At 45.9% G+C, this 26,909-nt stretch overlaps 1 protein-coding gene across 4 annotated transcripts in view; it reads left to right on the forward strand.

Annotated features, from left to right (window-relative positions):
* FGF1 (fibroblast growth factor 1) overlaps positions 1-26,909 on the forward strand; it is a 308,763-nt gene that overhangs the window by 74,083 nt on the left and 207,771 nt on the right. For 3 of the 4 annotated variants that reach the window (XR_013215831.1, XR_013215830.1, XM_077265843.1), the window contains exon 1: positions 2,886-3,110. The exons of the other annotated variant lie outside the window; for it this stretch is intronic. The gene's annotated coding sequence lies outside the window, so the exon portion shown is untranslated. Of the gene's footprint in view, positions 1-2,885; positions 3,111-26,909 lie in introns of those variants that run through there. 4 annotated transcript variants of the gene reach the window in all.

Raw genomic sequence — 26,909 nt, forward strand, 5'->3', positions numbered from 1 at the left:
CTCAGTGAACAATGTTCAGCTTTCTGTATGTCTCTTTCCAGGAGCTGTAGTACTTCAGACTATACGGCCCCTTCAGACCTTCTGACACTCTATATCGGTCTGCTCTCTCCTCTGCCTCTCACAGAATCTGAATCTGAATCTGCTGTTTCCCTCCAAACCACAATATATACAGTACAGACCAAAAGTTTGGACACTCCTTCTCATCTAAAGATTTTTCTGTATTTTCATGACTATGAAAATTGTACATTCACACTTAAGGCATCAAAATTATGAATTAACAGATGTGGAATTATATACTTAACAAAAAGTGTGAAACAACTGAAATTATGTCTTATATTCTAGGTTCTTCAAAGTAGCCACCTTTTGCTTTGATGACTGCTTTGCACACTGTTGGCATTATCTTGATGAGCTTCAAGAGGTAGTCACTGGGAAGGGTTTTCACTTCACAGGTGTGCCCTGTCAGGTTTAATAAGTGGGATTTCTTGCCTTATAAATGGGGTTGGAACCATCAGTTGTGTTGTGCAAAAGTCTGGTGGATACACAGCTGATAGTCCTACTGAATAGACTGTTATAATTTGTATTATGACAAGAAAAAAGCAGTTAAGTAAAGAAAAACGAGTGGCCATCATTACTTTAAGAAATGAAGGTCAGTCAGTCCGAAAAATTGTGAAAACTTTGAAAGTGTCCCCAAGTGCAGTGGTAAAAACCATCAAGCGCTACAAAGAAACTGGCTCACATGAGGACCACCCCAGGAAAGGAAGACCAAGAGTCACCACTGCTTCTGAGGATAAGTTTATCCGAGTCACCAGCCTCAGAAATCGCAGGTTAACAGCAGCTCAGATTAGAGACCAGGTCAATGCCACACAGAGTTCTAGCAGCAGACACATCTCTGCAACAACTGTTAAGAGGAGACTTTGTGCAGCAGGCCTTCATGGTAAAATAGCTGCTAGGTAACCACTGCTAAGGACAGGCAACAAGCAGAAGAGACTTGTTTGGGCTAAAAAACACAAGGGAATGGACATTAGACCAGTGGAAATCTGTGCTTTGGTCTGAATGAGTCCAAATTTGAGATCTTTGGTTCCAACCACCGTGTCTTTGTGCGACGCAGAAAAGGTCAACAGATGGACTCTACATGCCAGGTTCCCACTGTCAAGCATGTAGGAGGAGGTGTGATGGTGTGGGGGTGCTTTGCTGGTGACACTGTTGGGGATTTATTCAAAATTGAAGGCATACTGAACCAGCATGGCTACCACAGCATCTTGCAGCAGCATGCTATTCGATCCGGTTTGCGTTTAGTTGGACCATCATTTATTTTTTAACAGGACAAAGACCCCAAACACACCTCCAGGCTGTGTAAGGGCTATTTGACCAAGAAGGAGAGTGATGGGGTGCTACGCCAGATGACCTGGCCTCCACAGTCACCAGACCTGAACCCAATCGAGATGGTTTGGGGTGAGCTGGACCGCACAGTGAAGGCAAAAGGGTCAACAAGTACTAAGCATCTCTGGGAACTCCTTCAAGATTGTTGGAAGACCATTTCTGGTGACTACCTCTTGAAGCTCATTAAGAGAATGCCAAGAGTGTGCAAAGCAGTCATCCTAGCAAAAGGTGGCTACTTTGAAGAACCTAGAATATAAGACATAATTTCAGTTGTTTCACACTTTTTTGTTAAGTATATAATTCCACATGTGTTAATTCATAGTTTTGATGCCTTCAGTGTGAATGTACAATTTCCACAGTCATGAAAATACAGAAAAATCTTTAAATGAGAAGGTGTGTCCAAACTTTTGGTCTGCACTGTATAGGGGAGTCACTTAGAAATTAGGATCAAAAGCTTCCCCTTGTGGCCTGGAGTTTGAACTTGTTGTGTGTATGGTGGTTACCTGATAAAAGATATCCTTTATCGCTTCCAAACGTAGTATCACTCTCCCCGTGAGGAAAGCAATGCTACTGTGACGACCAGGACCCTGGGGCGCCACATATGTATGTATGCATCTCTGTATGCTTGTTATGTATGTATGTGAAAATGGAGGCATTCATTGTATATTAGTAACAGGTAAAAAACTAAAGTCGTAGACATTACACTACTTACACTACTTGTCCAGTGCTTTAAAATTGATGACTATGACTAATTCTTAGGACACACCATTATACTGATAATGGACTGATTTAGCTTTTCCACTAATACATTTTTGAAATGGGACCCCGACTTCAGTGGCAAAGTGTTGCATCCTCTTCATTGCTTACCACTGGGATTGCTCTGTACTTATAGTAGTGTCAGCAACTACTATTACATTTAACACAACAATGCTGTTGTATACGGGAATACCAGGCGCAGTAACTACTAATAGTACAGAGCTGTGCCTAGTAAATAATTAAGGGCAAGCAGTTGCCGACATTTTAAGCAGCTGATAGGCAGGATGCTGAGAGTTAGACCCCACAAGTCTAATCTAAGGAGAGGCCTTAGATTTTAAACAAATGTGTAAGACCTTTCTTTAAACTGTTTGTTTAGTCAAACCCAAGAACTCAGCAATGATCCTCAGGAATTAGTGGAAACATGTGTTTTATGTATGCACTACTCCCTCTACGTTAATACTTTAATTTATCAGAAATATGGTTTCTGGGAAACATTCTCTTCTATGTAAAGACAGAGCACTCTGGAGCAGGCATCATTACACACCCCGGATCCTAAAACAACTTAGGAAATGCAAATATTTTACTGACTTGTAAGCTGTTGGAAATTATATTTTATAAATATTCCTTTTTTTAGATATCAGATGCCAGTCAGAATAGGTGTCCTTGTATGACAACAGGTTCTTCCTTCCCTCCCTGTTTCATTTTTATATTGAGCAAGTGACGTAATATCATTTGATGTGTATGACGGAGGCTGCAGATTATTCACCCTGCTGTGATACAAAATATGTAAGAGGCCAGACTTCTGGAGTACTGTCTGCTTCTGGATCTCCGTAGGAGAATATAACACAAGGCTTGCTGACAGCACTGCTCCACCCCTCATTTTTCCCCTGATATCTGCTGTGCCACAATGAAAGCTTATTCCCAGGAATCTAGATATTCACAGAAATAAGAGCCTCACAGCTGGAACACTACAGGTAAGTCACTACAGTGGTTAATATATAAAACTATGGAGATGATCAGTCTAAGGTGCGGTACATTAACAATGAAACCCATGCATATGGGAGGTGCCCTTCTCCTGCCAGCTGTTTGTTTGATAATCGGTATTATTGTAGGGCATTACTTAATTCATAATGTCTTATTTCCTTGCTCTGATGCGTTCTTATGCTCTCTGTGCAAAAGCTATAATAAATGACCATACTGTCTCCGCTGCTATTGATTTGGAATGAAAATGTGATACTACAAGTTCATCGCAATTGTCATCAAGTGGGAATATAGACAGTAATGTTGACAAGGTTGTTATTCTACCCAATAAATGTATAATTTTCAGACATGGCTGTAAGTAATAGCCGTTCGATTTAATGACATTACCCCTAAATATGAGTCGGAAAATGTAGTCTTTCATTCACCTTGGATTTTATATGAAGTTGACTTCTATGACCATGTTCACGGGTGGTGGATTTTTGGGCATATTCAGGACTAAAATGTAACAACAAAGAACAATATAACAAATGTGAAGATACTATCCAAAACCCCACTCGATCCTTGCAGATTTTTATTTTCTGGTGATTTTGCACTTCCAGTGTTTTGCTGAAATATTATCAGGACAATTAGCGTTTAGATTGAAGTTGTCTTAGTTGTGATATTTTGGCCTACTAGAATAGCTTGATTACATTGGGTTTACACACCAATTGTTTTGGTTTAGTCTCATGACAGATACAGTTCACATGACTATGGTGGGTGTCATCACATGCAATGCCTTTTGGTAGAATATTCTGATAATTATGTTACCCAATGAAATCAGTATGACAGCACATACAGGCATGTTACAAGGACTGTGCACATACCAGGGGTGGGCATACTGTTGATGCAGCCGATGCAGCTGCATCGGGGCCTGAAGGTGGAGGGGGGCCTCTGTAGGGTGGCTAATAATGAGGGTAACCTGACCTGTTTTTCCATCCCCGAGGCTCTGGGGGACCCATGGCCAGATTTCCCTCCTGTGTGGTGGGCAGGTAGCAATCCCTGCAGCTCCGCTCAACTGCTATCTTCTCCTGTAGGCAGCAGAGCTGCAGGGATCTCTACCTGCCCGCCGCACATGTGGGCAATCTGGCCATGGGCCCCCCAGAGATCTGTCTTCTGTTTCCTTCTGGCACTTCCTGTCTCACACAGCCGTGCGGCTGGGTGACATTGAGCGCTTGCCTGTATCAGAGAGAGGATGCTGCCAGTGACGATGATGTTGTGGCTGCAGGAGAATCTGCAAGGTGAGTGGTGCTGTGATTAAAAAAAAAAAAATACATTTGGGGGGTGGTGGAGAGGGCAATGATAGAGGTGGTGGGAGAGAGAGCAATGATGGAGGTGGGTGAGAGAGATATGATGGATGTGGGGGACAGCGCAATGATGAGAATGGTGGAGAGGGCAATGAGGGAGGTGGTGGAGAGGGCAATAATGCATGTGGTGGAGAGGGCATTGATGAAGGTGGTAGTGGAGAGGGCAATGTTGGAGGTGGTGGAGAGGGCAATGATTGAAGTGGGCGAGAAGGCAATGATGGAGGTGGTGGAGAGGGCAATGATGGAGGTGGTGAGGAGAGGATAATGATGGAGGTGCTGGAGAGGGCAGTGCTGGAGGTGCTGGAGAGGGCAATGATTGAGGTGGTGGAGAGGGCAATGATGGTTGTGGGGAGAAGGCAATGATTGTGGTGGTGGAGAGGGCAATGATTGGGGTGGTGGAGAGGGCAATGATGGAGGTGGTGGAGAGGGCAATGATGAGAATGGTGGGGATGGCAATGATGGGGGTGGTGGAAATGGCATAGATGAGGGAGGTGAAGAGGGCAATGATAAAGGTGGGAAGAAGGCAATGATGGGGTGGTGAAGATGGCAATGATGGAGGTGGTGGAGAGGGCAATGATGGAGGTGGGGGAGAGAGCAATGATGGAAGTGATGGAGAGGGTAATAATGGAGGTGAGGGAAAGGACAATGATGAGATGTGGGGGAGGAGGACAATGAGGGATGTGGGCGATTGGGATGGGAGTAAGGGAGACTTATAATAAACTTATGAACAGGGGGAGGAGGACATGAAATATGGATGTAAAGTGAATTGGGTAGTGGAAGAGGGTGCTAAGCCTCTGATAGTGTCTTCCTCCATCTCACAATTTATTGTGATGCTGTCGGGGATTTGAAATTTATTGGGATTGAGAGAGGAGGGGGTAAGGTGCATAGGACCTTTATAATGAGCTGAAAGGTGGGAGAAAACACTGTCAGGGACTTGTAATGAATTGAGAGGTGTTGGAAGATGCTCAGTACCTGATAGCATCTTCTCCCACCCCCAAATTCTTTATGATGCTATCAAGGACTTATTATAATGAATGGAGGGGGCTATGTGTATACATTCAGGATTTGCAGGGGAAAATTCTGCTGCAAATCCTAATGTGTTTGCATGAAGAACGTTGCGTAAAACACATTTATTTTTTTGCAACGTTTTTGCCATTCCTTTGTTACTATTTCCCCCCACTCATTAGTACGGGTGAAACACGTTGCAAGAATTGACATTATGCAGATTTGAATCTGCTGCAAATCTGCAAGGAAAAAATGAGCAACGTGTGCATGAGACTTCAGGGATCTCATTCACTTCGCTTGTACTGTAAAACCTTGCATACAATAGGTATGGAAAGTATTCAGACCCCTTTAAATGTTTCACTCTTTGTTTCATTGCAGCCATTTGGTAAATTAAAAAAAGTTTTTCTTCCTCATTAATGTACACTCTGCACCTCATCTTGACTGAAAAAAACCCCAGAATGTAGAAATGTTTGCAAATTTATTAAAAAAGAAAAACAGAAATATCAGATGGTCATAAGTATTCAGACCCTTTGCTCTGTATTGAGTAGAAGCACCCTTTTGAGCTAGTACAGCCATGAGTCTTCTTGGGAATGATGCAAGTTTTTCACACCTGGATTTGGGGATCCTCTGCCATTCTTCCTTGCAGATCCTCTCCAGTTCCGTCAGGTTGGATGGTGAACGTTGGTGGACAGCCATTTTCAGGTCTCTCTAGAGATGCTCAATTGGGTTTAGGTCAGGGCTCTGGCTTGGCCAGTCAAGAATTGTCACAGAGCTGTTCTGAAGCCACTCCATTATTTTAGTTGTGTGCTTGGGGTCATTGTCTTGTTGGAAAGTGAACCTTCGGTCAAGTCTGAGGTCCAGAGCACTATGGAAGAGGTTTTCATTCAGGAATGGCTATCTCTGTACTTGGCCGATCTCATGTTTCCTTCAATGGCAACCAATCGTCCTGTCCCTGCAGCTGAAAAACACCCCCATAGCATGATGCTGCCACCACGTTTCACAGTTCGGATTGTATTGGGCAAGTGATGAGCAGTGACTGGTTTTCTCCACACATACTGCTTAGAATTATCATCAAAAAGGTCTATCTTTGCCTCATCAGACCAGAGAATCTAATTTCTCATAGTCTGGGAGTCCTTCATGTGTTTTTTAGCAAACTCTATGCGGGCTTTCATATGTCTTGCACTAAGGAGAGGCTTCCGTTGGACCACTCTGCCATAAAGGCCCTACTAGTGGAGGGCTGCAGTGATAGCTGACTTTGTGGAACTTTCTCCCATCTCCCTACACTCCCTGACAGAAGTTATGTCGCTTATCCATGTTATGTAAATAAAAGCTTATAACCTGACGTTAAATTCATCCATTGGTTGTATAAATGATTCTTTTGAAAGCTGAAACCCTCTGAAATGTGGTTTAGGTTAAGAAAATAAATTGGCATCAATGCAGAAATATTGATCAGTTAATGGACACAGAATGGTGAGATTTTGGCAAGACAAAAGTTTTGTCGCCCACAGAAAGTAATGTGATATTCAAACAAATAATTTACTTAAAAAACAAATATATGTTGCATAACATTGGTGAATGAAGTTGTGGTGCTATTAGAGTCATATTTAATATGTTGTGTGACTACCATGAGCTTGAAGGACTGCATCCATGCGGTTCAACAATGATTCATACAATTTATTAATGAAGTCATCAGGAATAGCAAAGAATGCGGTCTTACATGCCTCCCAGAGTTCATCTAGATTCTTTGGTTTTGTCTTCCAAGCTTCCTCATTCATCCTACCCCAAACATGCTCAATGATGTTCATGTCTGGTGACTGGGCTGGCCAGTCCTTGAGAACCTTGATCTTTTTTGCCTGGAGGAACTTTGTTGTAGAGATGGATGTATGAGATGGAGCACCATCCTGCTGCAGAATTTGACCCCTTTTATGATTTGGAATATAAGAGGTAGCTAATACATATTGATATTTTAGGCTATTGATATTGCCTTCCACCTTGCAAATGTTTTGCACACCACCATACTGAATGTAACCCCAGACCATGATCTTTCCACCGCCAAATGTATCTGTTTTCTGGATATATTTTGGATCCATACAGGCTCCAGTAGGTCTCCTGCAGTATTTGCGGCGGCTGTGGTGTAATTCTACTGATGATTCATCAGAGAAATCCACCTTCTGCCGCTTTTCCAGCGTCCATCTGTTGAGCAGGCTGTGGGACTTTGCAAATGCCACACAGTTTTTTTTATTTGCCTTTTGTTTAGTGCTGGCTTCTGGGCACTGATTCGACCATGGAGGCCATTTCGAGACCGAATCCTACGAATTGTTCTAGTTGACACAGGGACTTGAGGTGACCAGCCCTGTTGGAGCTCTGCTGCAGTGGAAGAGGGGCTTGCTTTGTATTTTCTAACCAACAAACGTTCCTGGGGGGCATGGCCTAGCCTGCTATATGAGCAGACGCGAGTCGGATCTATCTCCCTGTACCGCTCTCAGCTATACCGTTTGGAGGCACCGCCGAACGTTGAAATCGGGCATAGCTGTGTCGAAGTACCCGGTGAGCAGAGGGGACCATCCAGAGTTGCGTGGAGTGAGGGTCGGCGATGCCATGCCGAAAACAGTCGGCGCCTGCGGAGGGCGCAAAAATCCAAGATTGCGCCGTGGCAGAGGAGGAGGCGGTAAAAGCCAGTGCTGCATACCGCAGGAAGCTTGAGGTAATAGCCCGGCTGGAGCTGTTCGCTCACACAGAGGAGGAGGGTGCCCTACTGATGGAGGCTGAAGGTGAGGGGCCTGGAGGAATGAGTGACCCGCAGAGGCAGCGGCGAGGAGGGGATGGTGATCTCAGTGGAGTGGAGGAGCAGAGGCCCCCGGTGAGGGTGGAGAATTCGCATGGAAATTAAACCCTAACACCTGCTGTTAGACCAGTGCAGGCTGGCGCCTCTGTGGATGCGGAGCCGGCAAACTTAGAGGAACCAACGCTGCAGAATATCTTTTCTGTTGTGATATACTGCAAATTCGATCTGGCAGCATTAAATCTGCGGGTGGATGATTTAAAAGTTGAAATGATGTCCCTTAACTCTGCCATGCGCAAGGTGGAGAAAAGAGTTGAGGTGGTGGAGGAACGTGTGGGCAGTGTGGAGGACCAAACAACTGAACTTCTAAAAAGGGAAAAGAAATATATCCAACGCATTGCAGAACTGGAATTTAAAACAGATGACTTGGAAAACCGTTCCCGTAGGAACAATTTGAGAATAATTGGGGTGCCAGAAAAAGTGGAAGGGAGTAATCCCACTGAATATATTAAAAAAATCTCAAAGAGGCGGGCACCGCACAAAGAATATAATCAGGAGATCAACCACGTACATATGTAAAGTACCACAAAGCAAAAAACAGATCTAGCCCTGGAAGTATAGTTTTGGGATTGGTTGACTTAAGGCCATTTAGTCCTATGGTTGTTGTACCTGTAAGGGCTGTCTTTGATGGACAGTGATGTACTGTCTGTATACCTTTGTATATGGTTATTTGGCCTGTATTTAGCTGCCAGCCGCAGATTCCCACCCTACTACTCCTCTCTCTTCCCCCCTGTTTCCCCTTTTCCTTCCCCCCCCCCTTTTTTTTTTTTTTTTCCCGTGTACGGGCCCCACTTGGAAAGATTTATCTTTATTACCCTATACACAAAACCCCTCCCGCCGGCTGGTGTTGTGTGTGTGTGGGGGGGTTTCCAATTTTGTATCATGTTGATATTACACCCTTTTGGAGGCTTTTCTTTCCCTTTTAGTGGGCTGTATGAATCTTCCCACAGAGTGGTAAAGAACATCCTTATTATCACTCCTTTGTCCCCTGTTGGGGCAGCCATCCCTGTATATTCGGATTTGTACTTACCTCTCTTTGGCCACCATTGTTTATACATATATCTTATGATCCTTTGTATTCCTCTTGTCCATTTGCGTATACTGTGAAACCCGAGGTTGTATAAGGTCCATATTTATCTTTTCCCCATATTTTATTTCTTGATGCGGAAGATTTGGGCATTGATATAAGGAGTTTAACATATCATGAGGTCTTGAACAGTATGTGTGATATGAATGTGGTACCAGACTGTTGTGTGTGACTGTTGTGACAGATGTCATGTAAGATACTTTACATTCCCAGCATATGTGCGCATGTGATATTTAATTGTCACGTGCACACTGGGTATCGGACTTCATTGTGTATGTTTTGGCGTCCTTTCCATGTTGACCTGGGCGCGTGCGCACTAGCACAACATTGGACTCATCACTTATCTGCATCTATGGGCTAACATATGGCCCCTCGGTAAATTCAAATGAACCGGTGCTGGTATCTCCAATTGATATGCAAATTTTTGGGAGATGATGGGCTGGCATAACTGTGCATGTTTGCACAGGTTTTGCCTTACAAGCCGCTCCCACTACGCATGCCTGGGCGTCCTTTTCGTGGTAACCCGGGCGTGCGCACATCTAAACATTGACAAATTTCTGTGCGCATGCGCACGGATCCCATATGAATCTTGGACCAACCAGCGCTGGTTTCTTCTAAATGCCATGCGATACACGGGAGCCGATAGGTTACTATGCATGTGTTCAGTGGCAGGATTGGTGTGCGCAGGTCCGGAACCATTTACCCAGCGCCACACACTTACGAGGAACTGGGATACCGCCAGCAGCCACACAGGTGATTTAAATACTTTTTTTATTATGTCTCACGCATTTAAGGCAAGCCTGGGGGTTACCTCCACTACCTTCCCCTGATGAAGACGCTCTAGCAGTGTCGATACGTGTGGGGCCTCTATCCTCCCCCCTCTTTGGATTCTCCCGGTCTTAGCTCTATTTTCTGGACACCCCAGCCTCATTTAGGTGCACACGCTATTGCATGCTTGCCGCACTCACATTTGACTCAAGGGCATGCTTATTTCTTCTGACATCAATGAGGTATTGATTCCTTAGTAGCGGGCAAAGCGGCGTGGTGCTTGGTAATGTATGATATGGGGTGCCGGAATATGGGTAGGCTGTAAGCGGGCTATACCAGCCATTTGTCTGGTTTAGTATTTGATCTTTTTGGGTTAAATAGTGTATATTTGCCACAGGCCCGTCATGTGACCTGGAGTTATTGGGTACATTTAGGATCTAATAGATATTTGTTTGTGAGGACTCCTCTTGTTGGCAGCACAAAGGATTGATTATATGTACTGTTGCTGTTATTTTGCCAACACGTTTACATGTCCTTTATATTACTTGCATATCTGTTGTGTATTATCATATGGATCCTTGTTATTGCATTTTGGGGGGATGTGGGTAAGCTCGTTAGTTTTTAAATGTTTTTAAATGTCTGTTTCTCCCTGTTTTGCCTTTGTGTATGGAGAGATGTTAAGAATAATGAAATAAAATTTATTGCATCAAGTTGATCCCACTGTGTGCATATTCTCTTCTCTTTTTTCCCACTGAATATATTGAGTCATGGCTTAAAAATTCGGTAGGGGACGATGGCCTCACTAATCATTTTGCGGTGGAAAGGGCTCATAGAGTCCCCACTAGACCTCTGCCGCCAGGCTTTTGCTATTCTGGCAAAAATGATGAACTACCGTGACCGTGAAACCCTACTAAGGAAGGCTAGGATCAGCGATGGCCTAACTATAAACGGAAATCGGATCTCCATCTACCCGGATTACTCGGCGTCAGTTCAAAAACTCAGAATTAAGTTTGGTGAAGTCAAGCGACGGCTCCGAGAACTGGACTTGAAATATTCGATGCTCTACCCGGCTAAGCTCAGGGTGTTGGCGCTGGACCGCGTGCATTTTTTTCAAAATCCAGAGGCTATGCAGTGGCTGGACATTAATGCTAAGAATATTGGTACAGTGCGGACCCATTGAGAATGATTTTTAGTAGTGTTGAGCGATACCGTCCGATACTTGAAAGTATCGGTATCGGATAGCATCGGCCGATACCTGAAAAGTATCGGATATCGCCGATACCGATACCCGATACCAATACAAGTCAATGGGACACCAAGTATCGGAAGGTATCCTGATGGTTCCCAGGGTCTGAAGGAGAGGAAACTCCCCTTCGGGCCCTGGGATCCATATTAATGTGTAAAATAAAGAATAAAAAAAAAAAATATTGATATACTCACCCTCTGACGCGCCCTGGTTGTAACCACCAGCCTCCGTTCATAAGAATGAGCGCTTGAAAGTCCTTAGATGACGTCGCGGCCTGTGATTGGTCGCGGAGCGGTCACGTGACCGCAACGCGACCAATCACAAGCCGTGACGTCATCTAAGGTCTTTCAAGCGCTTGAAAGTCCTTAGATGACGTCGCGGCCCGTGATTTGGTCGCGGAGCGGTCACGTGACTGCAACACGACCAATCACAAGCCGTGACGTCATCTAAGGTCTTTCAAGCGCTTGAAAGTCCTTAGATGACGTCGCGGCCTGTGATTGGGTGCGGAGCGGTCACGTGACCGCTCACGCGACCAATCACAGGCCGCGACGTCATCTAAGGACTTTCAAGCGCTCATTCTTAGGAACGGAAGCTGGCGGTTACATCGGTAAGGTCCAGGCTGCGTCGGAGAGGTGAGTATATCAATATTTTTTATTTTTATTCTTTATTTTACACATTAATATCGATCCCGATACCGATTCCCGATATCACAAAAGTATCGGATCTCGGTATCGGAATTCCGATACAGCAAATATCGGCCGATACCCGATACTTGCAGTATCGGAATGCTCAACACTAATTTTGAGCAGAGGTGTCAAACTGCATTCCTCGAGGGCCGCCAACAGGCCATGTTTTCAGGATTTCCTTGTATTGCACAGGTGATAATTTAATCACCTGCACAGAATGATTCCAGCACCTTGTGGAATGCTAAGGAAATCCTGAAAACATGACCTGTTGGTGGCCCTCGAGGAATGCAGTTTGACACCTCTGATTTTGAGGATCTGCAATTTTGCTGTTCATTACTTATTGGTCTTTAAATGAGTTTCATGGTTATCAGATGGAATGCATCCAAATGTTAAAGTGTTGTGTTCGGCAGCGCAATGAATAGTTCATATTGGGTGTGGTGGGAGGGGGAGAGTTGGAAGGTAAAGGGTATAGTTCCAGGCTGTTAACAAGCGCACTCAGATCTCATATAGAGAAAGAAAGTTCGTTTTATTTGAATCATTCTATTGAGATTTTAAAAAGTTTCTAAAGAAGGTGGGGAGTGTAATTAGTGGGTTACTGATGTTGGACTTTCAGATGGAGGGAGTTGGGGTGGCACGGGGGGGGGAGGGGGGGGGTAGGGGTTTTAACGGTGGAGACCTGGGTGAACCTGTATCCAATTATCGTCTTTGTTGGAGGCAATGGGGGGTGATGTTAATATTTTAAGGTGGAATGTTAGGGGACTCGCGGATGCAACTAAGCGGGCAGCTATATTCCAATACTTATTGAAACAGAGGACCTCAGTGATATGCTTGCAAGACACCCATTAAGTGGAGGAAAAAGTTGATATGTTGCAGAAGAGATGGGTGAGAAAGGCGTATCACTTGACGTTCTCTAATTATGCGAGAGGAGTGTCAATTTTGATTCATATAAATACCCCATTTGAAGAGATTGAGGCCAAAAAAGATAAGGAAGGTCAATATATATTTTTAGTGTGTAAAATTTTCAATAGATTAATCTGTATTGCTTCATTATATATACCCCCGCCATACTCTGGTAAGAAAATTCAGGAGATATTGGAACTTATGCGTGGTTGGGATGGGGTTCCGCTTCTTGTGGTTGGAGATGTGAACAATATAATCAACGACCACTGGGATAAGAGTAACCATGCATTGCTGCGCAGAGATGGTAATGACACTCCTTTTGGAAACTATCTCAGAGAAATAGGGTGGATTGACTTATGGCGGGTACGCAATGTCGACACATATTCTTATTCCTGTTATTCGACTACATATGGCTCTATGTCTCAAATTGATGTCGCCCTGGGGAATGACGGGATTAATGAACTACTACATGAGGTGGAATATAGACCCAGGATCTTATCAGATCATAGCCCAATACAGGTGTCTCTGAAGTTGGTAGATCAGGCGGGATCGGGTGGGACGGGATGGAAAATTCACCCCTCCTGGTTACAGTTCTTGGACATGGAAAAGGTTGGGGCAGAGATTGAGGAGTTTTTTATGATCAACGAAGGTAGTGCAGAAAGCCATGAAGTATGGGATACTATGAAGGCGTATTTGAGAGGAATTCTATTTCGGGATATCTCAAGACATAAGACCAAGACTAGATTACAGGATAAGGCCGTCTTGGAGGAGTTGAAGGCAGCGGAGGTAGCATTGAGTACCCAATGTACAAATTAGTCGCAAAATCGTATGAGGGCAGCTCAGGTAGAGGTCAATCAACTATATATGCAAAAAGCAGATAGGATGAGTGCATTTCAAAAAGAAACATTCTACTCAGAAGGGGAAAAGGTCGGGCATTTACTCTCGGTAGTGGCTTCCACGCAGCGGGAATCCTCACATGTCTACTTAATAAAAACTGAGGAGGGAACTGTGGTCACCCAGGGGGAGCAAATATTGGAAGTTTTAGGAAATTTTACAGTTAATTATATACCTCTAGCGCAGAGAAAGGAAAAGAGGAAACAATTAGGTATTTGGAGGGGATTGATTTGCCAAGGTTGAGCAGAGAGGATTGTGGGTGGTTGGACGAACCGATTGGTGAGGAAGAATTGAAGGCGGCCTTGGCGGGTGTTGCTGGGGGCAGGGCTCCGGGGGCGGATGGTATTCCAGCTGAGGTCTATAAGATCTTAAAGGACACTTTATTGACTAAACTGGAAGGGGTGTATAATAGGTTGCAGTGCCCCAGAGTCCTGGTCATTGCAGTAATGTCGCTCTTCCACCAGGGGGAGTGATATTACGTCTGATGGTACTAAAGGAGTTCACCTTGCCAGGTATCACAGTCACACACTACACTTCACACTCCAGTCCACCAGGGGGAGCTTTTCTTCTATCTATTAGGGCACTCCTCACACACGGGTAAAACTGGTGGGTTGGATAGGAAGTCAGAGAGAAGCAGACTGGGCTTCGACCCGATAACATCGAGTCGGGAGCTACCTGGGTTAGACCAAGAAGGAACCTGTCAGGCAGACAGGGAAAGGAGGAGGAACATCTGAGCTGCAGACAGAGGTCAAGCACGAGATAGAACGTTACGGAGCTGCGCCTGCACTCTATTGCGGCAGCATCCTAAGAAAGGACACGAAGCGAAGTATATTGTGGAGAGTGAGCAACAAAGTCACAGCACAAGGAGATAATACCGGGGGGAGTCCTGCCCCGAGATTGGCAGCCTCCTTCCGAGGCCGGAACACCGAGGGAGTAATTGGCTCTATGCATTACTTCAGAGACCGGCAGGACAGTTAATTCCAAGTTGGCTGCCCGACCTTAATACCTATGAAGACCCGGAGGCAAACTGTGGGAGAGGTGTTGTGAAATTGGATTTTGGGCTCCCCCGGTGGCCACTGGTGGAATTGAACTGGTGTGCATCATCCTCTCTGTTCACCTGTTTCCATCAGGATGTGGGAGTCGCTATTTAACCTTGCTCCTCTGTCACTTCCATGCCGGTCAACATTGTAATCAGAAGCCTTTCTGTGCATGTTCCTGCTGCTAGACAACTCCCAGCTAAGTTGGACTTAGTCCTTGTTTGTTTTTGCATTTTGTTCCAGTTCACAGCTGTAGTTTCGTTTCTGTGTCTGGAAAGCTCTTGTGATCTGAAATTGCCACTCTGATGTTATGAGTTAATACTAGAGTCTTAAAGTAATTTCAGGATGGTGTTTTGATAGGGTTTTCAGCTGACCATGAAAGTGCCCTTTCTGTCTTCCTGCTATCTAGTAAGCGGACCTCAATTTTGCTAAACCTATTTTTCATACTACGTTTGTCATTTCATCTAAAATCACCGCCAATATTTGTGGGGGCCTCTGTCTGCCTTTCGGGGAAATTTCTCTAGAGGTGAGCCAGGACTATATTTTCCTCTGCCAGGATTAGTTAGTCCTCCGGCCGGCGCTGGGCGTCTAGGGATAAAACGCAGGCTACGCTACCCGGCTACTGTTAGTTGTGCGGCAGGTTTAGTTCATGGTCAGTTTAGTTTCCATCCTTCCAAGAGCTAGTTCTTATGTTTGCTGGGCTACGTTCTCTTGCCATTGAGAACCATAACAGTTTGACCGGCCCAACAAGGGTTAAATTAATTGACAGAGAAAGGAGAGAAAAGAGAAGTCTGCTGAAGATTTTTTTTTTTTTTTTCAGTTCTGAGTGTGCTTGTAATTGAATCTCTTGCAAGTCTGCCTATATTGCAGCCTTTCTCTCTCTCTCTCCTTCTAATCCTGGAATGGCTCTGTGTTCACCTGTTTAAAATGGATATTCAGAGTTTAGCTGCAGGTTTGAATAATCTCACCACGAAAGTTCAAAATTTACAAGATTTTGTTGTTCATGTTCCTATATCTGAACCTAGAATTCCTTTGCCTGAATTTTTCTCGGGGAATAGATCTTGCTTTCAAAATTTCAAAAATAATTGCAAGTTGTTTTTGTCCCTGAAATCTCGCTCTGCTGGAGATCCTGCTCAGCAGGTCAGGATTGTGATTTCTTTGCTCCGGGGCGACCCTCAGGATTGGGCTTTTGCATTGGCTCCAGGGGATCCTGCGTTGCTCAATGTGGATGCGTTTTTTCTGGCCTTGGGGTTGCTTTATGAGGAACCTCAGTTAGAACTTCAGGCGGAAAAGGCCTTGATGTCCCTATCTCAGGGGCAAGACGAAGCTGAAATATACTGCCAGAAATTCCGTAAATGGGCTGTGCTTACTCAGTGGAATGAGTGCGCCCTGGCGGCGAATTTCAGAGAGGGTCTCTCTGATGCCATTAAGGATGTTATGGTGGGGTTCCCTGTGCCTGCGGGTCTGAATGAGTCCATGACAATGGCTATCCAGATCGATAGGCGTCTGCGGGAGCGCAAACCTGTGCACCATTTGGCAGTGTCTACTGAGAAGACGCCAGAGAATATGCAATGTGATAGAATTCTGTCCAGAAGTGAACGGCAGAATTTTAGACGAAAAAATGGGTTGTGCTTCTATTGCGGTGATTCAACTCATGTTATATCAGCATGCTCTAAGCGTACTAAGAAGCTTGATAAGTCTGTTTCAATTGGCACTTTACAGTCTAAGTTTATTCTATCTGTGACCCTGATTTGTTCTTTATCATCTATTACCGCGGATGCCTATGTCGACTCTGGCGCCGCTTTGAGTCTTATGGATTGGTCCTTTGCCAAACGCTGTGGGTATGATTTGGAGCCTCTTGAAACTCCTATACCCCTGAAGGGGATTGACTCCACCCCATTGGCTAGCAATAAACCACAATACTGGACACAAGTAACTATGCGGATTAATCCGGATCACCAGGAGATTATTCGCTTTCTTGTGCTGTATAACCTACATGATGTGTTGGTGCTTGGATTGCCATGGCTGCAATCTCATAACCCAGTCCTTGACTGGAAAGCTATGTCTGTGTTAAGCTGGGGATGTAAGGGGACGCATGGGGACGTACCTGTGGTTTCCATTTCATCATCTATATCCTCTGAGATTCCTGAATTCTTGACTGAATATCGTGACGTTTTTGAAGAACCTAAGCTTGGTTCATTACCTCCGCACCGGGAGTGCGATTGTGCCATAGATTTGATTCCGGGTAGTAAATACCCTAAGGGTCGTTTATTTAATCTGTCTGTGCCTGAACATGCTGCTATGCGAGAATATATAAAGGAGTCCTTGGAAAAGGGACATATTCGTCCTTCGTCATCTCCCTTAGGAGCCGGTTTTTTCTTTGTGGCTAAGAAAGATGGCTCTTTGAGGCCGTGCATTGATTATCGGCTTTTGAATAAAATCACGGTTAAATATCAATATCCGTTGCCACTGCTGACTGATTTGTTTGCTCGCATAAAGGGGGCCAAGTGGTTCTCTAAGATAGATCTTCGTGGGGCGTATAATTTGGTGCGAATTAAGCAGGGGGATGAGTGGAAAACCGCATTTAATACGCCCGAGGGCCACTTTGAGTATTTGGTGATGCCTTTTGGTCTTTCAAATGCCCCTTCAGTCTTTCAGTCCTTTATGCATGACATTTTCCGTGATTATTTGGATAAATTTATGATTGTGTATCTGGATGATATTTTGATTTTTTCGGATGACTGGGACTCTCATGTCCAGCAGGTCAGGAGGGTTTTTCAGGTTTTGCGGTCTAATTCCTTGTGTGTGAAGGGTTCTAAGTGCGTTTTTGGGGTTCAAAAGATTTCCTTTTTGGGATATATTTTTTCCCCCTCTTCCATCGAGATGGATCCTGTCAAGGTTCAGGCTATTTGTGATTGGACGCAACCCTCTTCTCTTAAGAGTCTTCAGAAATTTTTGGGCTTTGCTAACTTTTATCGTCGATTTATTGCTGGTTTTTCTGATGTTGTTAAGCCATTGACTGATTTGACTAAGAAGGGTGCTGATGTTGCTGATTGGTCCCCTGCTGCTGTGGAGGCCTTTCGGGAGCTTAAGCGCCGCTTTTCTTCCGCCCCTGTGTTGCGTCAGCCTGATGTTGCTCTTCCTTTTCAGGTTGAGGTCGACGCTTCTGAAATCGGAGCTGGGGCGGTTTTGTCGCAGAGAAGTTCCGATTGCTCCGTGATGAGACCTTGTGCTTTTTTCTCGCGTAAATTTTCGCCCGCCGAGCGGAATTATGATGTTGGGAATCGGGAGCTTTTGGCCATGAAGTGGGCTTTTGAGGAGTGGCGTCATTGGCTTGAGGGGGCTAGACATCAGGTGGTGGTATTGACTGACCACAAAAATCTAATTTATCTTGAGTCCGCCAGACGCCTGAATCCTAGACAGGCGCGCTGGTCGTTGTTTTTCTCTCGGTTTAATTTTGTGGTGTCCTACCTGCCGGGTTCTAAGAATGTTAAGGCGGATGCCCTTTCTAGGAGTTTTGAGCCTGATTCCCCTGGTAATTCTGAACCTACAGGTATCCTTAAGGATGGAGTGATATTGTCTGCCGTTTCTCCAGACCTGCGGCGGGCCTTGCAGGAGTTTCAGGCGGATAGACCTGATCGTTGCCCACCTGGTAGACTGTTTGTTCCTGATGATTGGACCAGTAAAGTCATTTCTGAGGTTCATTCTTCTGCGTTGGCAGGTCATCCTGGAATCTTTGGTACCAGGGATTTGGTGGCAAGGTCCTTCTGGTGGCCTTCCCTGTCTCGAGATGTGCGCGGCTTCGTGCAGTCTTGTGACGTTTGTGCTCGGGCCAAGCCTTGTTGTTCTCGGGCTAGTGGATTGTTGTTGCCCTTGCCTATCCCGAAGAGGCCCTGGACGCACATCTCGATGGATTTTATTTCGGATCTTCCTGTTTCTCAGAAGATGTCTGTCATCTGGGTGGTGTGTGATCGTTTCTCTAAGATGGTCCATTTGGTTCCCCTGCCTAAGTTGCCTTCTTCTTCCGAGTTGGTTCCTTTGTTTTTTCAAAATGTGGTCCGTTTGCATGGTATTCCGGAGAATATCGTTTCTGACAGAGGTACCCAATTCGTGTCTAGATTTTGGCGAGCATTCTGTGCTAGGATGGGCATAGATTTGTCTTTCTCGTCTGCTTTCCATCCTCAGACTAATGGCCAGACCGAGCGGACGAATCAGACCTTGGAGACATATTTGAGGTGTTTTGTGTCTGCAGATCAGGATGATTGGGTTGCTTTTTTGCCTTTAGCGGAGTTTGCCCTCAATAATCGGGCCAGCTCTGCCACCTTGGTGTCTCCCTTTTTCTGTAATTCGGGGTTTCATCCTCGATTTTCTTCTGGTCAGGTGGAATCTTCGGATTGTCCTGGAGTGGATGCTGTGGTGGAGAGGTTGCATCAGATTTGGGGGCAGGTAGTGGACAATTTGAAGTTGTCCCAGGAGAAGACTCAGCTTTTTGCCAACCGCCGGCGTCGGGTTGGTCCTCGGCTTTGTGTTGGGGACTTGGTGTGGTTGTCTTCTCGTTTTGTCCCTATGAGGGTTTCTTCTCCCAAGTTTAAGCCTCGGTTCATCGGCCCGTACAAGATATTGGAGATTCTTAACCCTGTGTCCTTCCGTTTGGACCTCCCTGCATCTTTTTCTATTCATAATGTTTTTCATCGGTCATTATTGCGCAGGTATGAGGTACCGGTTGTGCCTTCCGTTGAGCCTCCTGCTCCGGTGTTGGTTGAGGGCGAGTTGGAGTACGTTGTGGAAAAAATCTTGGACTCCCGTGTTTCCAGACGGAAACTCCAGTATCTGGTCAAATGGAAGGGATACGGTCAGGAGGATAATTCTTGGGTGACTGCCTCTGATGTTCATGCCTCCGATTTGGTTCGTGCCTTTCATAGGGCTCATCCTGATTGCCCTGGTGGTTCTGGTGAGGGTTCGGTGCCCCCTCCTTGAGGGGGGGGTACTGTTGTGAAATTGGATTTTGGGCTCCCCCGGTGGCCACTGGTGGAATTGAACTGGTGTGCATCATCCTCTCTGTTCACCTGTTTCCATCAGGATGTGGGAGTCGCTATTTAACCTTGCTCCTCTGTCACTTCCATGCCGGTCAACATTGTAATCAGAAGCCTTTCTGTGCATGTTCCTGCTGCTAGACAACTCCCAGCTAAGTTGGACTTAGTCCTTGTTTGTTTTTGCATTTTGTTCCAGTTCACAGCTGTAGTTTCGTTTCTGTGTCTGGAAAGCTCTTGTGATCTGAAATTGCCACTCTGATGTTATGAGTTAATACTAGAGTCTTAAAGTAATTTCAGGATGGTGTTTTGATAGGGTTTTCAGCTGACCATGAAAGTGCCCTTTCTGTCTTCCTGCTATCTAGTAAGCGGACCTCAATTTTGCTAAACCTATTTTCATACTACGTTTGTCATTTCATCTAAAATCACCGCCAATATTTGTGGGGGCCTCTGTCTGCCTTTCGGGGAAATTTCTCTAGAGGTGAGCCAGGACTATATTTTCCTCTGCCAGGATTAGTTAGTCCTCCGGCCGGCGCTGGGCGTCTAGGGATAAAACGCAGGCTACGCTACCCGGCTACTGTTAGTTGTGCGGCAGGTTTAGTTCATGGTCAGTTTAGTTTCCATCCTTCCAAGAGCTAGTTCTTATGTTTGCTGGGCTATGTTCTCTTGCCATTGAGAACCATAACAGAGAGAGGCGTCTCTAGGGTCCCTATAAATAAGCTCCAGGCCTACCCCATCATACGGGTTGTCCTATCCATTCCATCTGGGGGACAGAGAGAGAGAACATCAGAAACATCCACGAAAGTTGTGAGGACTATCCCGTGGTGCTCAGCAGGGAGGTACTACAACACACAGGCGCTAGTAGGATGGCTACTGATTTCCACCTGTATAAGGGAACTCTGGATGTGCCTTCGGACCGGCCGGACTCTGCCTGCCCTGTGAATGGTACTTTGGACTGTGGACCCTGAAGTCTTTAGTAAAAGGTAAAGAGACTGCAACCTTGTGTCCTCGTTATTCATTGCGCCTTACAACGTCCACCATCACCACCTACACATCTGGGGAGCCCTTGGGACATACTTCACATGTGGGAAGGTATACCATCTAACTGCCATTCCATCACCCCAGCGGACCCCTAGCAGCGTCGGTCACCCTGACTGAATACCACAGGTGGCATCACGAACACCAGATAAACTTCACCTTTAATTGGATGCCCCTCAGAAGGGCCACGGACTGGGTCAGGCCACCGTGACATCCCCAGAACCGAGAGAGATAGACCCGGTGCCGAGTACCCCATTGCCCTTAACGTGGGGGCGCTCCAAATCTTGGCGTCACGAACAGGATCTACTTAAGCCTGAAGAATCAGGTCATGTGTGCCTAAGAACTGTGTTGGAACTGTGATTTACTTAAGGACTGTGTATTGCCAAAGACCGCCAAAAATTCCCGCCAAAACCGCCGCCATTACAGCACCATGCGGTGTGCAGGAGGTGTGGGGCGTGTCATTGTGGGCGTAGCCTGGAAGAACGGCGCGAAAGTGGAGCCAGCCCCTCACAGATACTACTATGTCAGAAAAATATGCCCATCAACCAAAGGAATCCACCTCCTAGTCTGGGATGGTGGAGGAAGAAGGAACCGCCCTCCAGAAGAGGAGGAGGGGGAGAATACCTGCAGTGCTGTTCGCCAACCGGAAGTAGAAGAGGCCCCGCCACCATGTATGAACCCGGAGGTCCTCGGCGCGGAAGTCGAGGAGCTGTGCCGCCAACTCCGGAAATCCTGGTACCGCGCAGCTGCCAGCGTCCAGGAGCAGCAGCGCAGCCAGCTGACGGAGCCGCCGCCTGCAGTGGAGGAGACCGGCACTGGAGACGCGGCGGCGGCAGGTAAGCGATCCAAACCTGCCCCGGCCACCGACGAGACCCTCCTATTGCCCATCGACTCCCTGCCATCGCTACCTAAAGACTCAGAGCTGTTGTCACCAGAGGCTCCACATTGCCCAACAAAGCCCTCATCTGGCCAGGTGAGGGAAACAACAACAGCCGCCATTCCTGAAAGGGCACTTGATGTTCTGTGCTCTAGATGTGCTGCTGCCTTAGTGGAGCAAAGAACTGTGAGTACGCAGACCCCTATCCGGAGTGCAGATGCACTCTACGTGGTACCTAGTGGTAGCCGAAACCCAGTCGGGCTGCCTCCACCGGTACCACCCACAGAGCACTAATAAACCTCGGAGAACCGAAAACTGTAAATAGTTAACTGTTTGTTTTCCCTGTTTTCTGCTGCTAAAACCCATCTAGGGTTAACTCTTAAAGGGATCCCTTTGTTGACCCAGGATCCCTGTTGTTTTATGTTTTTGCACAAGTTTTCTCATCTTTAAAGAACTGCAGAATCATGAACTGCGCATGATCACAAACTGTTGCTGTACATAGTTCGCACCTTCTTAAAGGTGCTTCCTACTGGTTTTACAAAGAAGAGCTTTTTGAAGAGACTGTTCCTGATTACAGCGTGAAAGTTCTTGCTTTAAACTGACTAGCAAATAATTTGTTTGCACTACCTCAGAAAAGACTTGGTTTCCTCTTAAAGGGAATGTTAGTTGTTGCACTTTGCTCAAAAATGATAATGTTGCCTTAAATAGTTAGATAGTAATACTGTTCTTACATAGTAGTAGTATGTAGCCAAGTATAGAAAATGTTTAATGATGTATTTTGAATAAAATTGAAGTTAAAGTAATTATTAGGTTTTATGAGAGTAAGCTAAAGAAAAATGCAGTAGGCCCGTAGGGGTAGACAGATAGTTCTGCATACGTGAAAGTGAAAGAAGAATAGCATATTGATTTGCACTTTGAAGTTTTATAGTATAGATGGTACTGGCCTTTAAAGGAAAAATACTGTTTCGTATTTGCACTTAGTAAATAGAATACCTGTATGGGTAATTGTGTTTCATAGATAGCTAATAACTGTTGCTTAATTGCCTTATGCACTATGTAAATATGTTCTTGTTTGTAATGTTCAAGTGTCCTCACCTCCCATAAAGGGAAGCACTGTTAAATTAATTTGTTTACAGCATTCCAAAAATGTTGTATGTCTTTTGCTAACATGTATTGTTGTTCTTCTTTTCCCAGTCCCGGAGTACTGGATTTAACGGGGGGGGGGGGGGGGAAGTGCTGTGCCCCAGTGTCCTGGTCGTTGCAGTAATGTCGCTCTTCCACCAGGGGGAGTGATATTACGTCTGATGGTACTAAAGGAGTTCACCTTGTCAGGTATCACAGTCACACACTACACTTCACACTCCAGTCCACCAGGGGGAGCTTTGCTTCTATCTATTAGGGCACTCCTTACACACGGGTAAAACTGGTGGGTTGGATAGGAAGTCAGAGAGAAGCAGACTGGGCTTTGACCCGATAACATCGAGTCGGGAGCTACCTGGGTTAGACCCAGAGGGAACCTGTCAGGCAGACAGGGAAAGGAGAAGGAACATCTGAGCTGCAGACAGAGGTCAAGCACGAGGTAGAACATTACGGAGCTGCGCCTGCACTCTATTGTGGCAGCATCCTAAGAAAGGACACGAAGCGAAGTACATTGTGGAGAGTGAGCAACGAAGTCACAGCACAAGGAGAAAATACCGGGAGGAGTCCTGCCCCGAGATCGGCAGCCTCCTTCCGAGGCACATAGCCGGTGGCCGGAACACCGAGGGAGTAATTGGCTCTATGCATTACTTCAGAGACCGACAGGACAGTTAATTCCAAGTTGGCTGCCCGACCTTAATACCTATGAAGACCCGGAGGCAAATTGTGGGAGAGGGGCATCTCTATGGTCCCTATAAATAAGCTCCAGGCCTACCCCGACATACGGGTTGTCCTATCCATACCATCTGGGGGACAGAGAGAGAACATCAGAAACATCCACGAAAGTTGTGAGGAATATCCCGTGGTGCTCAGCAGGGAGGTACTACAACACACAGGCGCTAGTAGGAAGGCTACTGATTTCCACCTGTATAAGGGAAGTCTGGATGTGCCTTCGGACCGGCCAGACTCTGCCTGCCCTGTGAACAGTACTCTGGACTGTGGACCCTGAAGTCTTCAGTAAAAGGTAAAGAGACTGCAACCTTGTGTCCTCATTATTCATTGTGCCTTACGTCCACCATCACCACCTACACATCTGGGGAGCCCTGGGGACATACTTCACCTGTGGAAAGGTATACCATCTAGCTGCCATTCCATCACCCCAGCGGACCCCTAGCAGCGTCGGTCACCCTGACCGAATAACACAGGTGGCATCACGAACACCAGACAAACTTCACCTTTAATTGGACGCCCCTCAGAAGGCCCACGGACTGGGTCAGGCCACCGTGACATCCCCAGAACCGAGAGATAGACCCGGTGCCGAGTACCCCATTGCTCTTAACATGGGGGTGCTCCAAGGTCATTGGAGAGGGGGGAGTTGCCTTCGTCAATGAGAGAGGCCATTGTTGTGGTCATCCCTAAAGCCGACAAGGACTTACAGCTGCCAGTGTCTTATAGACCAATTTCACTTCTAACGGCGGACATAAAGATTTTGGCAAAGGCCTTGGCCAATAGGCTGAACCGAGTGATTGATAAACTAATTCACCCAGACCAGTCAGGCTTTATGCCCAATAAATCAACGGCACTCAATTTGAGAAGGCTGTATTTAAATATGCAAATTCCCTCTGATAATGCTGGCAAGAGAGCAGTGGTATCCTTGGATGCCCATAAAGCCTTTGATTGCGTGGAGTGGAATTACTTGTGGTCGGTGCTGGAACGGTTAGGGTTTGGGCCTAAATTCATCTCATGGGTGCGGTTGCTGTACTCTTCTCCAGTGGCAAGAATTAGAGTTAATAATACCCTCTCGGAGAGCTTTTCTTTGTCCAGGGGCACCAGACAGTGGTGTCCGCTGTCCCCACTGCTCTTTGCCGCTTGCTGCCAAAATAAGAGGCTCTCAGGAGGTGAGAGGTTTTATGTACGGGGATACAGAAGATAAAGTAGCTTTGTACGCCGATGACATTTTGCTTTTCTTGGAGGACTCGGAGAGGACCCTGTACAAGGCGGAAGCTATAATTGAGGAATTTGAGGGGTATTTGGGCCTAAGGATTAATTGGGATAAATCTCATATGATGTTGATAGATGGGGATAATGGAGGTAGTGTAGTGAGGAATACTTCTACAAAGTTGAGCATAGTCAATAAATTTAAATATTTGGGGATTCAGATCGCTCTCCCTTTGACCTGCTTTGAATTTGGGACCGCTTTTGCGGAGAATACGTACTAAAATCCAGGCATGGAAAAAATTACATCTGTCGGTGGTTGGCAGGGTGAATCTCATAAAGATGATAGTGATGCCTCAACTTCTTTATGTGCTACATAACTCTCCCATTTGGATACCGCAGAATAGATTTCGTGGGATTAGATCCTTGTTTGGTGAATTGATTTGGGGAGGAAAGAGCCCAAGATTTAAACAAGAAACCCTACAAAGGCCCAAGACGGAGGGTGGTTTGGCACTCCCTAATCCTTGGCTATACTTCTTAGCGTCACAGTGTCAACATTTTAGGGGATGGGGAGAGGAGTCTGGGAGGGCGCGGATACCCTGTTGTCTGAGGACACTGATTGGGCCGAAGGTATTGTGTGAGGGTCTCGAGGGTGGACATTTCCAGGAGAAGGGTTCCACATTTTGTACTATTAGACTTATTCATAAGGTTTGGGATAAAGTAAAGGATATAAGGGGGGTGAGTGCTCTTACTAGATTTTCACCTATCTGGAATAATAGATATCTACAAGAGTTCAGACAGATGTCGGGATTTCATATTTGGAAAGAGGCCGGTATTTCTCGGATGGGGCAACTTCCGAACCAGGGTAAAATCAAGAATTTTGAGGAACTGCAGGAGGAATTTCAATTGCCAAGTTCTAAGTTCTATCAATATAGCCGCATCTCTCATGCATTTCTGGCACAGTGGAAAAGAGGACCCATAGTGGTGCAAATAGATCTCAAGTTGGACTTTATTCTTATGGGTGGTGGCACGAAGGGGGTGATTTCGGGAATATACAAATATCTTCTTTATTCTTTTCTAGATAGGCATCCTATCAGAGCCAGAGGGAAATGGGAAAATGAACTGGGGGTGATTGACAATGACCGATGGGACTCAATATTGGAATATGTACCCAAGATCTCTATAAGTGAACCTGGGAGGTTGTCACAATTATTTGTTATTCATAGGGCCTATAGAACTCCAGATATGTTATTCAAAGCTGGACTGAGACCAAATTCAGAATGCCCTAGATGTTCGCAGTCTGAGGCGGGTATTCTCCACATGATGTGGCAATGTCCCAGGCTATCCTCCTTTTGGATTGTGGTGTTAAATAGAGTCGAATTGATATGTAACTGTACTATACCACGAGATCCTTTAGTATGTATTCTAGGCTATGTGGAAGAGATTGTAACTGATAATATGTACAAAATAGCTATTGCTAGATTATTATTTAGTGCACGGAAGCTAATTGCCAAGTTCTGAATGTAGCGAGCTAAAGGAGACAAGAGTGGACCCTCTGGACCGTGGGGAGACCTACCCCTGGGCGAGCGGCCTAGGAGAGAACGACCCCTATACAGGGACCGCAAGGAGCAAGCCCAGAGGTCACTTACCCACGGTGAGATACCAGCAGGGACGGCTCCAGGAAGAGAGAGAACAGAGGCTGGGTATGGAAGGAGACTCCGGGAGGTAGCGGAAGGACCTGAGGACTGGAAGGCAGGAGAGGAGCGGACCTGAGGGAAGAAAACAGAAAACAAAACCAAGGAACACAATAGGAACGGAAGAACTGGGACAAAGGTAAATAACAAGGAGGACGAGGAGTAAAAGGGAAGGTAGCACGGAAGGGCACAGAGTTCGGGCCAAGAGGCAGGAAAACAAACGGTGGGCCAAACGTAATAGCAAGGTGCTAAAACAATCAGGCACCAGGAAGC

Source organism: Ranitomeya variabilis, chromosome 5 (genome assembly GCF_051348905.1).
Source record: "Ranitomeya variabilis isolate aRanVar5 chromosome 5, aRanVar5.hap1, whole genome shotgun sequence".
Classification (NCBI taxonomy): domain Eukaryota; kingdom Metazoa; phylum Chordata; class Amphibia; order Anura; family Dendrobatidae; genus Ranitomeya; species Ranitomeya variabilis.